Source organism: Bombus vosnesenskii, unplaced genomic scaffold, assembly GCF_011952255.1.
Source record: "Bombus vosnesenskii isolate JDL3184/JDL3185 unplaced genomic scaffold, Bvos_JDL3184-5_v1.1 scf7180000013264, whole genome shotgun sequence".
Lineage (NCBI taxonomy): Eukaryota > Metazoa > Arthropoda > Insecta > Hymenoptera > Apidae > Bombus > Bombus vosnesenskii.
Window position 1 is genome coordinate 9,320,331 of NW_022882924.1, and position 17,753 is coordinate 9,338,083.

The 17,753-nt window shown below is 34.5% G+C and overlaps 1 protein-coding gene across 7 annotated transcripts in view; it reads right to left on the minus strand.

The window, feature by feature from the left end:
• LOC117240536 (segmentation protein cap'n'collar) overlaps positions 1 to 17,753 on the minus strand; it is a 111,816-nt gene that overhangs the window by 77,541 nt on the left and 16,522 nt on the right. The gene's annotated exons all lie outside the window — the stretch shown is intronic.

The following is a 17,753-nucleotide window of genomic DNA, read 5'->3' on the forward strand; positions in this document are numbered from 1 at the left end:
GAAAGATTGCATTGGTATAACAGCCGGTTATACAGATACGTGAATGAAGACACGATTAGATTTGCTAATTTTTGTTGGAACGAGCAAGCGTGACAACTCGTGGCCTGCTTATTAAAGTCGAAGAACGGATTTGTATGTGTTCATTTGATGTACTTGTTTATACTTTCATAGAAACGTAGAATTTCTCTTATTTGGCGAAGATTGCATTAGATTAAGGAATGCTGCTTGTTAATTAGAAGGCAATTAGAAATTCTGCTACATAAATTTAAATAGCAACGTCTCGTCTATTCCAAGTTTGAATAAAAATATGCAGTTCTTTAGTGGAACAATCTCTTTAAAACTTTCTGTATTATATATTATATTATTATATATTACATTTATAGGTAGTATAGGTTACATCTCTTCTGTGTTATAGGAAAATCATGTTAATCTTTAAAATAAACCAAACAATATAAACTTTGAATAAATAGTTTTACTTGTATATATACATCGATATGAAATACAGATACAGTTAAATAGAAATACATGTCGTCTTTAATAGAAGGCTTAAACATTAATTCGCTTCATAAATTTATATCTAATACGAATCTAATATCTATATCTAATATCAAATAATACGAATTACTAATTCTATTTCACATTTAACTTTCATCGATATTTTACCAGTTTATTCTTGCAGAACTGTATTTTTAGAACGGTCGCTACGTCCTTAATCAGATAAATTTGTTAAAAAAAGAGGAAATATCTAAAGCTTCACTATCGCAATTACCTTACGATGCAGGAGAAACGATTAAGCGTGTAAAACGATGGGATTATCAATAATATCACATATTTCTCGTTAGTTTGAAAAATTATTTCTTCGATCACAAGAAATACCGAATTGGTTTTAGTTCAGTATTACTTGTACGTACTTGAAAGTTTCTTATCATTATAGTCGCTAAGCGATCGATCGTACATTCATCACGAATTAATTCCAAATATAATTTGAAATTGTTACAGACAATTCTCAACTATAAAATCAATCCAATAATTCTTATTTACATACACGTGGGTAATCCGATAATTTTTCCAAGCTAACAAGAAACATATGATTAATCATTCCACCGTTTTACACGCTCGATCGTTCTTCCTGCAACAGATCACGGTCCCGATAGAATTTATTTATTTAGCTCGTGTATACGCATAATTTCATATGGATCAATCGGAGGAATCATTTGATGGTTAATACACGGGGTAAAGACAGAGCCGGTTGGCTCGTAGCCATTAATCTTTGGCCATCGTTATCGGTGATCGCAAATTTTAACACGGCGCATCGGAACCGCAGGATAACGGATATGTTTCTGCATCACGCTCGATCACGAACGCGCCATCGAAAATTACTTCACCGAGCGTGTAATTTGATGCTCCGGAGGAACGAGAAAGAAATGGAGGACGCGATGAAAAAGAGAATCAGAGCGTGGGTGTGCATAAGGTGTCGGCCATGTTGGAGAAACACAGCGGGATATCCGCCGCGCCCACAGCTGGGCACAGCTCTCCTCGAGAAATCGAATCGACTTCGATGCCTAGGCCAGCAGCGCGTTTCACCTGGCACCAGCGCGCTCTTTCCAACGACACCGACGCCTTTAATTTTTATTCGATTAGCCACGCGGCAAGATAAAGCGTCGGGATACCGACTCCGAACGGACAGCAATTTCTTCTTTTACGTTCTCATTGATCCCTTTTTATCGCCGTAACGTAATAAATCAATGACTATGTAATTGAGATTTTGGATTAAATATACAGAGAAAATATAATTTCAAGAGACAGTAGGTACAGTAAATGAAATTACGTGTTCATCATCGAAAGATCGCTTCGTTGCTTTCGTACGATTCCTGGGATTTGGGAAATAACGAGGAAAGTGAAACGCTTCCTAAGGAAATAATACCAAAGGGACGATTTGCGCGTAAAGAACATGCAAGTTCCGAAGCTGAAGAAAATTCGTATCTCCCGCGCTATACGTTTCTAACTGTAGGTATGTAATGATAAATAATACACGAAGATATATACCGTGAGCCTAAATGAGAGAAATGAAGCCGTTGAAGTAAGACGAAAATCAAGAATAACAAAATTACATTGGGTGGTTCGAATGTTTAGTCAAGAATTAGTCCGGTACACGCATTTTTGTCAAAAATAATAATCCTCCAATGTGAAAAGTGAAAATAAATAAGAAGAAAAGGAAAAGAGAAGAAAACGGAAAGCGGAAAGCAACGGAGAAGCGAGAAAGAAATCGACGATTTTGTTACATAGGTGCAAAAGAGATAGCATGGTTGTGGAATTAGAGAAGAGATAAAGTTTAGTCGTTTCGAGATTCCGAACAAACAAGATTGGCGGAAATGATATAACGAGGAGGTAAAATCGGTTAGGAGTGAAATTTACACGTTATAAGTGTCAGAACATGTGTCGAGACACTTTTACAGAGATAAGGACTTGGAGCTCTTTCCAAGACGTACCGATATCAATTCGAAACTGTTTGCTATTGTTTCTTTGAAAAGTCCTGATTTTCAGCAACTACAAATTAATTTTTGTTTACTGGGCAGGAGATAGTAGAGACTTACTATGGCGCAAATTTCATCGTTTAATTGTGAATATCAATATCCAAATAGCTTTTCCTAAATCTTAAATATTGCATGAATGAGCGTAACTTCTCAACGATTTGATTTACAATTGCGCTCTGGATATCGTTCCTGTTTGTCTGCGTACATACTGGTAATAATTACATAACTGAGAAGTTACCTCTTGCATAATAATTCACTGATCAAATAACGATATCACTGAATCGAGACAACTGAGAAATTACAGGCTACAAATTTCTATTTTACAAATACTTTTCACAGTTTTACAATTTACAATTACAAGTTAAATAAGGCGATTACCTTGGCTGTAATTTGTGACGATCACTTTTAAGACTTCGCTCATTTCATTATAAATCTTGTTATTATCATATGAAGGAATTTATACATGTATCGATAGTTTATAATACGTACAATGTAACATATTACGATAATATAAGTTCCAACATTTTTTTAATAATATCAAGTAAACAGAGCCTGAGCGTCCTGTTACCCGCGTAATATCGTCAACTTTTTCGACCATGAGGCTATGTTGCGAATCGTATGTTTTACATTTTGAAAAGTATGGAATAGAACAACGATCTTCGTATGGAGAACACGGGTCCCATCTTAATTAGTTATCTTGAAAAATAGTTTTGCAGTCGATTGTTTCTTCGTCCCTGAATAACAGGTGCAACGATCTCCACCAGTCTTGAATCGATCTGTCTTCCTAAAGGAAAAGACTTCGCTTCTGCGGGACACGAGCCGATGACTATACGTTTTATAACTTACTGCATCGAATGTCGATCATACAACACCGTGATAATGTAATTACTCTCCATTGTCGCCGATGACAACGAGTACAGCCAATCTTCTCGAATAATCAAACGCTTCTTCGGGGAAACGACGGTTTATCGTCGGTATACTATATAGCAACAGATCAGTTGCGTTCAAGTGGACTTTTCTGCAAAGTTTGATCGATTACACGATCGGTTAATTCGTGTTCTTGATACGATTCTTTGGTATTTGTACTGTACTCGACATTCCCAACGACACCGTAAAACTTAAAGGAATATTTCGTCAGAAAAGTATCGAAATATTTGTAACTGTTTTTAGCACTTTTATATGACACTTCAGGAATCATAAACTCGTATCGATTATTAATGATTTATATATCATAAAATATTAATTTTAACTATCAGTAATATTCTAGAAGTTATGACACATTATTTGAGGAAGGAATAACTATGCACTTTCGTTTGCAAGCTGATGTTTTAATCTACTTTTCTGGGATCCAGTGCTTTAGTGGTGCCAGAATAATAAAATTATGTATGTAAAAATGAAGAAACTGCATTACATATAAAGATAAACGTAGTTTGATAAGTACAGATTCGTCGAACATTCTGGTTGATAAGAGATACGAGTATAGATATTCTTATCATTAATTGATATTTATTTAAAATATTCTCTCGGTATACAGAATTAACAACTAACGATTAATTCTATTATCCTGAAGTCTGGAAAAATATAGAATTATAAAACGTATATATACATACGAACAACGATTGACATGGATGTTCTATGAAAACTTTGATCCTCTTCTTGATAAATCCATGACATTGTGACTCCATATTTTCATGTAACCTGAAGTTCTCACTTTGCCCTCAAATTTCTTATATTTAAATTCTTCCTAATTTCTTATCTTTAAGCTTCACTTTTCCTATTCCTTTGTTCTCCAACATCTCTTACTGCGACCAAAATACTTGCTTTAACATTGAAATTATTTCCATAAGGTGTTCGTTTATTAGACGTTAGTTGAGTGTTTATTTAATAAACGTAGAATGGAATCCCATTTATTGGAACGAAATTTTAGACACTGTCTGGTTAAATAAATTCTTGAAGATTAAATCCACTTACGTGTCTGAACGTAAACATCCAATTACACGAATAAAAAATCATAAGACAATGAAGTGAATCAGTGAATTTCTATTTATGAACTTCAATTAGATATAGGATCTGTTTTTGTCTCTCGATGTGCACAAATAAACGGAATTCTTATTCTAAACAGTAATCTTATCTTATGCTTATCTTTTTCCAAATTAATCTACACTGTCTTACATTATTTATTTATTCATACTAATGGCCGAAGCATGTCTTAAAAACCCAGACGACAAAGCACTGGAGTCTTATTTTTCGAGAGAAATGTTATTTTCAAATCAATCATGGACTTGATCGATAGTAATTAGTGATACGAATTTCATTACAGATTGCTATTGTAATCATTTCTCTATTTACACAGTACGGTATCAGACGTGTCGCTGATAGATCATTAAGGACACACAATGTACACAAAGAAGAAGAAAAAACAGTATCACAGCTTATTTGCTAGCAATATTAAGCTATTAATTACTTTTTTTCACATCTGATAACGAACAAGCTGAACGTAATAAATGACAGTAAATTGTTTATTGAGTTTATATAGCACATTATATTAAACAAAATATTGTTGAAAATTTCGGTATATCTAGCGTTGACACGGGCACAATATCTATCTCTAGAATAACAAACATAATTTCGAAATAGTTTATCAATTTATGTGAAAGATGAATCAAGAAGCCTTCGAGAAACAGGTACTATGAGCTCACGGTTATGCTAATTAAATTACACCGTACTCGAATTGCATCGTAATTAAATTACGTTGTATTTGAATTACATAATTCAAACTTTTCAATTAATTCAATCGCTAATTACCGCAATCGTGGGTATAATTGGAATACAATGCAACTGAGTGACAGCTCGGAACTCCGAAGAAGCGAGATAAATGTTTATACAATTTATCTTTCATATTTGTATCTTTTTAACGTCTACGCTGCGTATCTTCCACTTCCCGTTCATGCGTGACGCAATTTTACGTTTATGTCCTAAAATTAAATTATTCGATTGTACTTTCTAACCGTACAATTACGAATCATACAGTAATTTAATCGAATAAGAGATACGAATTACGAATTACAATATAATTGAATACGATGCACTAATCGAATTACTTTGTACGCTGTAATCATAATTCATGGATTAATTCAATTATAATTTTGCACACTTTCGTACGGTTTATAATTCACGATAATAGTTATCTATATCGATACGATCAAATACTCGATCTATGATGAAACGTGCGATCATCGAAATGTGAGAATGAAAAACTAAAAGGAAAAACGTTCGAAGATAAATGTAATACGAGTCAAAGATTAATTACACCAAATGGTGACTAGCGAGTTAGAAAAGTGGCTTACCGCTAATAAGTAATCTTTACAAATTTATCGGTAATCTCGTTATGGCATAACGCCAGTTTTGCCTTTCTTTCGACGGCTGTTGTGTATCGAATCCTCAACAGAACAACGTACTTCTTAGTCGGTGAACCTGTCAGGATGTACCTGGCTTTGAACGATAAATAGGCCTAATGGTGGTTCTACCGTTAGGTTGACCAGGCATTATCCTCGATTTTCACGCCACCCTTTCGTATCTAGCCGAGAACGTACCGACAGCTTAGATCCTCCTGTATCAGAAATAAAAACTACCTACCGACGTAGCTTCTTGTTGCGTTCGTTAAAGAAAAGACAACGTTCAGAAGCGTTTGAAAATGGAGATGACCATCCCTGGAAGATTCTACTATCAACGATTATTTGAATTATTAATATTCATTACAAAGATTATCATCCGAGCTGTTACTATTAAGAATATTAAATTATTATTATCGTTAAGAAAGGTTGCAATAGTGAAAAATGAAATTTCGTTTATTTCTAACGTAAAAGACAGGAAGAATGTATCGCAAGAATTATAAATGATTCGGTGCTTTGAAATTCAATTTTCTCAGTTTTGAAAGCCACAACGTAGAACAATGTTGCAATGCTTCATATACGAATACGATCTAATGCAACGAAAGTTATAATGATTTACGATCATAGAGTTACGTTGAATTAACGATGCATGAAGTGGGAAGTGTAACTAAATGAAAAATCCTAGGGAAGGATCTTTCTGCACTGCTTGTAAAGTAATGACTACGCTATAAATAAAAAAAGGTAGGAACCGTAGCGAATGATGTTCCGCAAATTCTACTTGCCATTCATAAATTATTTAATATTCGCTTAGTTACAAGTGCCTTTGAACATTTTGCGGTAAACCAAGATAGGCACTGACCGCTAATGGGTCCCACGGGTCACGCCTATTCATCTTCTTGCTCTTTCCGGAAAAGGGATTGTAAAGGACCATTTTCTTACCGGTTCCGATTCATCTTTTTGATCAGATGGTAGATATCGCTGAAAGAAATTTTTATCCAAATTTCTACAAATCCATCGAATAGGTCGCGGTATCGCGCAACTAAAGAAATTCATCCGGTTCTTGGTAAAGTTATCTTTACTTAGAAAAATTTCGCAAATTAATTGTTACTGATACGATTTCTCGCTTATATTGTACGATGATAAGTTCTTTAAAACATTGATTTTCTCCTTCTTAAAAAAAAGCCCTTGTTTCGGTTGAAATTAAAAAGCGAAATTTAAACATAAAATTAAAGAGTCGCAGCAGCGATCGAACCTGATATGATTTGCGTATGTGTTTTAATTTGTTCTCATTTAATTATCACGTTACATCTATGTGTTATACTTGAAAACAACGCGATGAATGTAGTACCTAGGCATTGCGTGCAAATGGGTCGGAAAAATTGTTCTAATGATAAATCACTCGAAGATACCTAAATCGCGTTCACGGAAATGCTTCATTAATAATAACGAAAAATTACGTGTCGCGAAAATAATTCTGCATTACCATGTGTCAAGAATTTTCGCAAACATTTTAAGAAAATCTCTCATTCGCTGATTCACACTCGGTCGCTCAATTTTTAATATGAAAATCCTTGTAAACATTCTTGGCTAACTGATAAAACGTTATCATAATCGTACTTCACACGAACTTTATCGGTCTGTACGAAAAAAATGTAAGTAGGTACTACATAACTGTTCAAGCAAATACAGGAGTTACAATATCGAAATACCATCGAATGCGTAGACGTTCCCGTATCAAAGAATACCCGAGAAATCTAATCAATCACTATACATTAATAGGACGTTTTCTTGAAAAGTGTCCCGTTAGGTGATTCAAAAGTTGAATTCCTATAAGGTTGATTAAAGAAATTGAGCAACTTTCTAAAGGCTGGGTTACGTCTTCTACAAAGGGAGAAAGAAAGAAAGGAGGAAAGAAAGAGAAAGAGAGAGATTCAAAAGCATAAAGCATTAATTTCCTGGTTTTAATTAATGCGTCGTGCACGCAGCCGTACAGTAATGGCGGCCGAACCGTCGTACTACGAAGAGGGGATAAAGGAGGGGGAAGAGGGAGGCGCGGCTAAAAGGGGAATTTGATTAATGATCCTGCAGGATCTGGGACGCGAGGAGGGAGAGAGGAAGCGTATCCTGGGGGACGCCTGTCTTGCCACAGAGCACCGATCACTACCAGAACATACCTCCACTCTACGGAACACATTTTTCAGATTTTTTGAATACACTTTTGCATCGAATATTTTTGAAAAATAGTTCCAACAATTTATTCTTTCTCTGATAAACGAACGATAAAAGAGAGAGGGAGAAAGTGAGAGAGAAAAATATATAAAAGATACGTTAAAGCATATAGGACAGAAATATATATGTGTATATATATATACAGGACTATGAATGACAAACATTTACAATTAGAATGTAGAAATCAAATCAATAGAATGACATAGTTGCGTAGGAATTAAAATTACGCAAGTTGTATAAAACTTGCGCGCATGTTTACATTAAGTTGAAGAATAAGTTGAAACACGTTAGGGTAAGAAGTAAATTACAGAACACAATCTATTTATCTTCTAAAGCAAAGCACCGAACAGTTCTTTTAATTTCCACAGCTATTCGCCTTATATAATTCGAAATAAAAAAGAAAACGGTGCTCCAAGAATGCTGAAAGATAGTTTGCTTATACCCTATTTTGGATATATGTTTTCCATGAAAAATTCCTGTTCCATAAACGTTGAGATAACTCGAGTCCCGTAAATTAATGGAATTACGAACATTCACGCACGGCAATTAATATTTCAACACGCTGAAACTCCGTTCCTCCTATCAATCACGATAAACGACCCTTAAACGCCGCTATCTCTAGAAAATTACACTTCTCGACGAATCTACCCGTTTTGTCAATGAATCATTTTGCGATAAAAAAGAAGAAAGGAAAAAAAGAATGAACGAAACAAAAAAAAAAAAAAAAAAAGAGGAAAAGAAAAAACAAGGCAAGAAAGAAAGATTGATCAAGGAAAGAGAGGATGTCGGTAGGAAGATCAGCCGTCTCGGCTGACCGAAGAAAAATAGTTTGGTTATCGACGCGGGCTGGAGCCAAACCAGCCCCTATCTCGTGTCCCATCGACGTATCATCAATGTAATTCGTATAATGTATCCACGCAAGTCGAACTGGTGAAAGAGGCAGAGAGGGAGAGAGGGAAATAGGGAGGGGGAGAGCGTGCAGGAGAGGGCGAACGCGTACTTATGTTGTGGGATATATCGGTGAGAGGCAAAAGCAGTGAGGGGCGGTGCGTGTGTACAAAGGGAACGCCGACGATGCCGTCACGAACGTTCACCCCAACAGGGGCGTACCTATCTCTATCTCTCTCTTTGTCTCTTTCTCTTTCTCCTTCTCTTTTTTCAACCCCCGCGCCACGATGTATCCGAGGTGTACCGCCAAGCCCACGTATTATGTATTCTCCGCTTTTTATTCGTATATACCTCGAAGACGTGCGTGTACTGTTGATCGTAGATGAAACAAGAAACGCTGGGCGATAATTTTAAAAGAAGAAGAAGAAGAAGAAGAAGAAGAAAAGAGTATGTGCGCGGCTCGACGTTAAAGAGGAAACTATAAATCTTATTATAATTATTAACGTATAGCGTTATCTTCTATTATCGCACGTGCTTTTCAACGTACGCCTCAGACTTGTCTCACTAATATCTGTACTTAAGGCATAGAACGCATTATAATTTTATCTATACGTCCATTTCGATTTAATTACTACGCGGATAGATTTCTTTGGCATCGGTGGATCGCTTTGAAGCGGCTAACTTATCGGATCAAGATGGAAAGCAAGGTAAGGCAAAATTGGGAAATTTTGTTTTACATTTAACGTGATTTCGTATGGCATATATTTGTTAAGTAAAGTTTAGAGCTAATCATTTTGTACATTCTACATTATGCCGTCTTTTGTTATTTCAAACACCTAATATTTGATCCTCTTTCGTAGCTTCAAGATGAACGTTAATCGAACGCCATGGCAATGTCTCAAAATTCATTTTAATATACGTGATAGCATAGACGACATAGAATCTTTTGCTCGATAATTTTATACGATAATCTTAGCTGTAGATATTTTATATTAATCGCATTTCCTACAGATTTATATATTTATTTATCGTTACGATATATAACAGTAACATTCATAAACGATATAATTTGTTGCGCGATTTGTTACACGCACATGCGTACTATATGCAGTGTACCTGTATAATCTTTTATATCGCAAATAGACGAGGCAAATTTTATTTTCAATTCGAAACAAGTCAACTTCTTCTCGGTTAAGTTAATCATCGGAGAAATTCTTTTCCTTTACGATCAATCTCGGAGTCATACATAATCGAACAGGTAGGTATGTTGTTTTTCTACACGATGTTAGGAAGCTTGATTCTTTCGCTTTTCTATACACGAGATTACTTTTTTGACGTCGGTTTCGCCGTTCCTCGACGATTATTAATAATTAACGTGTCCCGGCGTACGATGCTTCCGCGAAAACCCATAAAAATGTCGTTTTTGATTAAATCGACAAGATCCGCAGATCGAGCGGCGATTTTTTCTGAGATAGCGCGCGATCGGTTCGAAGCTTGTAATTACGCGGGGAAGAAAACCGGTCTTGCGTCCAGCGATTTCACGACGGACGCCTTCACTCGGTTATGGCCGCCATTAGTGCAAATAAGATTCTGGACTGTCAGACTAGCCGAACTAATCACCTCGTGTCCTCTTCGTACGAGACTTTCGAAGGCGTTAATTATTTCTACTGACTCGATGTCTGCCCTACGATTCACGTATCATGACAATATATTGCAGATACTTTGTACTGATTTTAAATATTCTACAGTGGACAACATCCCAACTGCACTGATGGTGAATTTTCATGGCAAACTTAATCCCAGTGTGAGCAACCCCCTGAGTGACGCCACCCTTTTTCGATATTTCTTTCGAGAATTCTTTGTTTCGTAGTTAAAATATCATAAAACTTCGCCGAAAATCTGCCTTCTTTGATTTTCATGAATTTTACGCAATAAAGTTTTAAATGTGAAGGCGTTAAACTTGTTTATATATTTTTGTAAGACTCTGATTGCTTCAGATTAGTCAAAGTCGCTCGAGTTCGAGCAAATATTTAACCCCTGCAAGCTACTACTTCACTCGATGCGAATTTTGTTTGAATATTATCTCACTATAGGATCATTTTTTCGCTACCGATATTTTTCTTACTGAGCTAAAAGTACATGGTATCTTCTCATTTTGACGTTATTATATCAAAAACTAATCCCGTGGCTTGTAATGTACAAGTTTGATTATTCGTCGCAAACTTCAAAATTGAACTTTTAAGAAGTTAAAGTCTGGACAGTCTTCTAACTGTAGGTATCCCGTAAATTTCTTAGAAAAAGACAAAGATAGGTAAGAATGATCTTTGCCGCGAACTTGTAAAATTCGCGCAAAAGTTTATAAAATAGATCGTTCCGTGGCAGCACCGCCATTGTAAATAATTCCTAGGTAATCCTAATCTATTTCCAATTAGTTTATATACTCGTAAATAACTCTGTTGCGAATCGTAAACGTTTCGCATTTACTTTGTTTTCTTCTGCAAATATACTTGGAATTATCCATATAACACGATCCACGGCAATTGTGATTACGCGGAACGACCATCGACGCGGTTGATCGTGGAAAGTCGCGGGAATATCCAAGAAACTGTAGAAACGAACAGATGTTAGCGGGTCGCTTTGATTCGTCGTGAGCCGCGCTTCTGTGAGAATCAAACGGAGAACTGCAGTCCATGCAGTGCGCGTCCGCCGCGAAGAAACTGCAATTCACGATGTAATCTCTGGGGAACTGGCATCGATCACACGGGGATCTTGCTCGACGTCAAAATATTTCCAGAGACATTTTGTACGCCTCGGGAACGGAATCGCTTGATCCATCGGAAGCTGACCGTTAAATTTTGAATGTATTTTTCTGTTGTTAAACATCCGAAAGAAAGAATTAGACGCGACAGAATCGATCCCCGAGGAATAGCGAGACACTTCTCGAACTTTTTCCGCCGCGTCTCCTGGAATTGATTGCCTTACGATCGTACCATAAAGCAATAATGATTCATGGTTACGTAAGAATATCGTATTTGCAGCTTTGAAATTGTTCCTGAGAAATAATACTTAAAAAATTACATAATAAGACTATATACAACTATAAAAAAATATATATAAAAAATAGTATGAAGCAACGTGCGAATTATTTATCAGGTAATATACATATTTAATGAAGTATGAAAGTACCTTGGTATATTAATGACCATATTTTTATTTACGATCATTATATTGCCGTTACTGTTACCGTTTAGACGTTAACACGACACGTTTCTTATGACACAATATCGCTGCCATTCTACGATCCCACGTTCTGTTTCTGGTTTTCCTTGCTTCTTCTCTTTCAGCTAATTGGTTATAGCGGCAGAAGTGTTGCTTTATTGGCCAATTGACATTTACAGATGTCTTACATCTATACGTACATACATACTTTTTTACTTCGATACTTTTATCGCGCATTATTTCCAACTTCGCTTGAAACTTCGTCAACCTATTTTACGTTAAATTGCTAGCACAGGTGAATAAAAATAACGAAAACGTAAATACTTTTCGTCATACGTATGGATCGAGGTATATAAACGAATAAGATGAAATATTTCGATACTCGCAATATACTGGCAATTGAAAAACCAGATAATACGTACGCCGTATAGAAATGAAAATTTAAAGAAAGAATAGAAATGCGACTTATATTCTTCTTACGTTCTTCCCCTATAATTCTTATACTTCGTATTACACGCGTACACGCGTATTATGCCAATAGATAATAAGAAAAGTTATAAATTCCGTGATGATATCCGTATAAAAAATATGAGACGGTGAAAGGAGGGAGAGTGGGACGAAGGGAATAAGAAAGAGCAGAGAAAGCAAGATCGACGTGACTGGCCGTAGTGGGATGATGGTCCTTTCTTATCGTAGAATAGTTAGAAGGCGTAGCAAGGAGGGCCGAAGAGGCGGTTGACAAATGAAGAAGACGGCGTCCCTTTGAATTTATAGGCTATAAAGGAGTGTAAACGCATCCGGCACGAATCAACCGAGTATCGTGGCAACGGTGAACACGTTGCCGAGTATTCGGACTCACGGTGTCGATTAAAAAAATGTTAACGAGCCGGATATGGCTGACGGCAGGAAGGTTAAGGCAAGAATCGCGAATCCACCCCAGAGTTCGATAGGTCGGCAGCTTCAAGGAATTGGATGGACAGCCGATTGACGGAAAGAGACACCGATGTAAGTACCGATAATATCTCCGATATAACGCCTGCATTATGCTATGCCGACATACCCAGACTTATTATACAACTGTCTTTGTTCCCATCATCGTAATTACTGCCCAATCGTGGATTTTTTTTCTTGTTAATGAACGAGAATTCGTCCCCTAGTTTATTATTGACGCAAACTGTCGAAAAGACGATTTATAAAATTGCTTAGCTTGCTGAACTTGAAACGTTTTTATTTTTATTTTTGTTTTTGTTTTTTGTTTTATTTCTCCAATCCTACGATTATTTGAATTATTTCCTCGTTTTTTGGATATTTTTTTATTGTTGAATATAAAATACACGACATTTTCTTATTCATAGCTTAAAAGCTCATAGCGCTTCGTAATATGCGAATTGGATTATTTCGTACGAAGTTCGAGAGATTGCAAGACATTGGAGCTTGGTTGATCCAAATAATCCTACGTTTCAGCTACTTGATATAATAGCCTTGTGATGAAAAGAAAAGAACTTCACTAACAAAAATTAATTTTCTTTTTAAAGCTATAATAAGTCAAATGAAATTGCGGTTAAAGTGACGTGGTACGTTCCTGACTTTCTCTTCTATGTTTTCTCGTGGTCCTCTCTTTCCAAAGTATTTCAGTATCATTAGTCATTGCCGCAACATTTCTCCTCGAGAAGGGACGCAAAACTATTCTACCTACTTTGTCCGTGATAGAGGGTGGCAAACGTGTTTATGGTAATCTTACAAAAATTCTACGTAAACGTCAAAGGTGGTCTGTCATAACCATCATTTTTCACAATAAGTTATACATTTGAAACCTCTAGCGGCAGTCTTTGAAGAAACATCAATTGTCGGCTCATTTGACACACAAGTAGACATTTGCGGTTAAATTAATTAATCTGTGAATGTATAATATAATAATAACACCGGAATTATGGTTTTTTAAATTACCAACAAAACTCTATAATGCTATACACAATCACAGTGAGTAGGAACTTTATTACGCATAGAATAGAAATTTAATTCTGCGTAGAGGAGAAACTTTCTTTTAATACGAATTGAAATGAAATATTTCAATGTAACTGTTAAGCTTTTAAATTTTAGCAGAATTTTAATTTCACGTATAATAGAAATTTTATTTATTACAAATTAATAATAACCAACTTGATATAATTTTCGTGTGTTAAAATCTAATAATACAATTCTAATACTTCGTTTTATATTTTCAAAGAGCGAATATGGAATCAGCTGAGAAAATAAGAATATTAAAAATAAGATGTAGTTTGAACGAACATAGATAATGTATGTGCTATGCCAAGGTACAGTTCTGAACCGTTCCAAAGAACAAGTCCTGACACATTGACAACAACCTGATGCGAGACCACCTTTACTACATCAAGGTGTTTATCTTACCTGTTATCTTGAAGCTACTATAATTTGTCAAACTGAAGCCGACATAACCGAGGAACGATCCTGATTGCTTGTTTAGTTTTGATTTAGGTTGCTATAATGTCGTGATTCGTAGATATACAGGTAGCTTCGAGCAATGTTATTTTAGTCAATTAATTTTCCCAATAATATTACTTCATAAATTCAATATTTTACGTAATAGAAATGTCCAATGAAAAGCTACACATATGTATAGGTGTAAAAAATACACGTGTTTGAATATATTTTCACATTGAGATTCGATATAGGAATCTGCAATATCCTATGTGCTTCCATCGCCACCTATTGGAGTCATATTAACGCTGGATAACAACTCAGATAATTTATACGAAGTTTCATCAACCGGTAACTTGTCGAATTTATTCCGGTAAGATAAATCGTGTTGAACGAGGACTGCTCCTCTGTGGATAAATTTTACGCAAAATGCGTGTACCGGAAGATCGTAATGCTGAACAAGTGGAATTCAATAGAAAAACCAAGAATCGAGCTTATTTATTTTTCTACACTCTTTAAAATTCTCCAAGTGCACGTAGAAACTTTCGTGCTGAATGAATTAAAATTGTATTATGTGCGTGAATTATATTTTCGTTAAACAGTAAGTATTCATCATACGTCGGATTTCAGAATTGAAAAATGAAAGAAACTTTACAAAAGAATTTTTCTTTGATAACGTTGATGACGTAACGTTGTCTCTTAAGTCTCTGCTTTATATTTATTATATTCTGTTAAAAACTATATTTAAACTATAAATTCATTAGAGGAGAAACCTATCTAGTGATATGTTACAATGAAAACTATTTCAGTATTCGAACACTCTGATAAGGCCATAGTATTAAATTTCTTAAAATATTAAACATTGTTTACTTCAGCTATAGGTACATGTACACTCCAGTATCGGTTTAAAAATTCTGATGCAAAAGATATGGCTCATACCCAATAAAAATGAGTATTTTAAGTAACATACTGATATCGCGTATCTTACCAATCTATTATGAATATTTCAATTATTAAACAAGCACTTTTCTGATAATTTCCTCAAATTGAAACTTTATTACGTAACATATGAAAGAGCCATAAACTCTTCATTTTATCTGTACTTTATCTGAGTGAATCTTAACTATATAAGCACAATTTTACTGAATCTAGTTTGCTAAACTAATAACGATAAAACTAGCCGAACCACTAGTTTGTGATATTATTCTGAACCTACAGATACAGTAAATACTATCTGTTATATAATGTTGCTTGATATAATGCTACAATAAAATTGATGCAATAAGAAATGCTCCAGTAACACAAAGTTGTACAGAGTTTTTGATTTCTTACAGAAAAGAAATTTTTAATAGAAAGTAAATACAAGAAGAAACATATTATTGTTTGATAGTCATTTTATAATGGTCATAAATCTTTGAAAATCTGAAAAACACAGTAGAGTATCTTTGAAGTATAAAGTTAATACGATAACCATTTTCCTACACAAAAACTGGATCAAATAACATTGTATTCCGTTGAATATAAAATAAATGTGATTTTATTACTGAATTTATAATAGGATCTTGTAAAGCTTGTAATAAGATAACTTCATCAAAAATAAATTATTACAAAATATTAAAAAATAATGAACTGACATGAAATTATTGAAAAGTTCATCTGTTCTATTGAAAAAATTAATAAACTTTTGTAAGCATTGTTTATAATTTCCTTCTATTACCTAAAGTTACTATGAGTAACGTGAGCATATAATGTAATCTACGAAATCTTTTAATGCGAAATCTATTAAAATTGGACACGAAAACGTGTTTAACTAGTTATGCAAATTTATGTTTTACCAAAATCATAGTTAATCTTCTATACTGAAGTTCTAACCATTAAACGACCATTATACTATAGTTTAAAGCACCTTATGTATTTTGAAAAAATAGATTTTTAATAATGATAGATTAGTATAAATACAATACAAAATCAAAATAAATTGCTTCAAAATTCAGTAATTTGAAGAGTTTACGAATAAGATGTATTCTAGAAGCTCAAGTATGTTTAAAATAAATGAGAAATATGTAAATTTTAAAAACAAGATCTTCGTTTCTTCGACGAATAACTATTTAATAACTACTTTAGTTTTCATTTAACTTAATTTGCGATTTTCTTCTGCGTTTAGTTCAACTAAAAAGAGAACAGAACCATTGTATAATATTGCTGAATAGAATTATATAATTGTACATTATATAAAAAAATAATTATTAGTATGTTACAGATATACGATGTCAGGAAACGAATCTTTAAAGGTGGAAAACTGTTTTATTTACATCAGCTCGATGATTCTAATCATTGAAGGAACGATTCATGCCAAGAAAATATATTATTGCGCCATGCTTTGCGCGTGTCAACAGTATAATCATAGATGTATATACAGGGTGGTCTGAAAATCACTACTTATCCGCGATTTTTTAGGCATTTGCAAAAACTGGACAAAAAAATGTTTCGAACAAAAAGTGATCAGCTTTCAATCGACTACAGATCGTGATATTGAAAATTTCAAAAATAAAAATCGATGAAAGGTCACGGTAAGCTCTATTTTTTTTAAACGGAATAATACATTTTGTTATACACCATTTGATGCAATTTTTTTAATTCTTTACAAAAAGGTATTAAGGTACTTGTGTTGGAAGAATGATTAGTTTAAAGGATACTATAACTCTAATGTCGTAAAACTTATTGTACGAAAGATAAGAAAAGACAATATAGTAGTTGTTTATTTCTACGGTTTCCCTTAAAAAAGATTTCTACAAAACAAGAAAGTAGAGGTGTCCTTTTCATCGAAATAAAATCTTTTTTTTTTAATTTTCAATATCACGATCTGTAGCCGATTGAAAGCTGGTCACTTTTTGTTCGAAATATTTTTTTTTTTTTGTTCAGCTATTGCAAGTACACGAAAAACCATGGAGGATGATTTTTAGATACGATCAAGCTGTATATCAATGGCAAAAAGGAATTTAAAATCAAAAGTGATATTTACTACTAAGAGCGAACCTACGCAATAAATTAA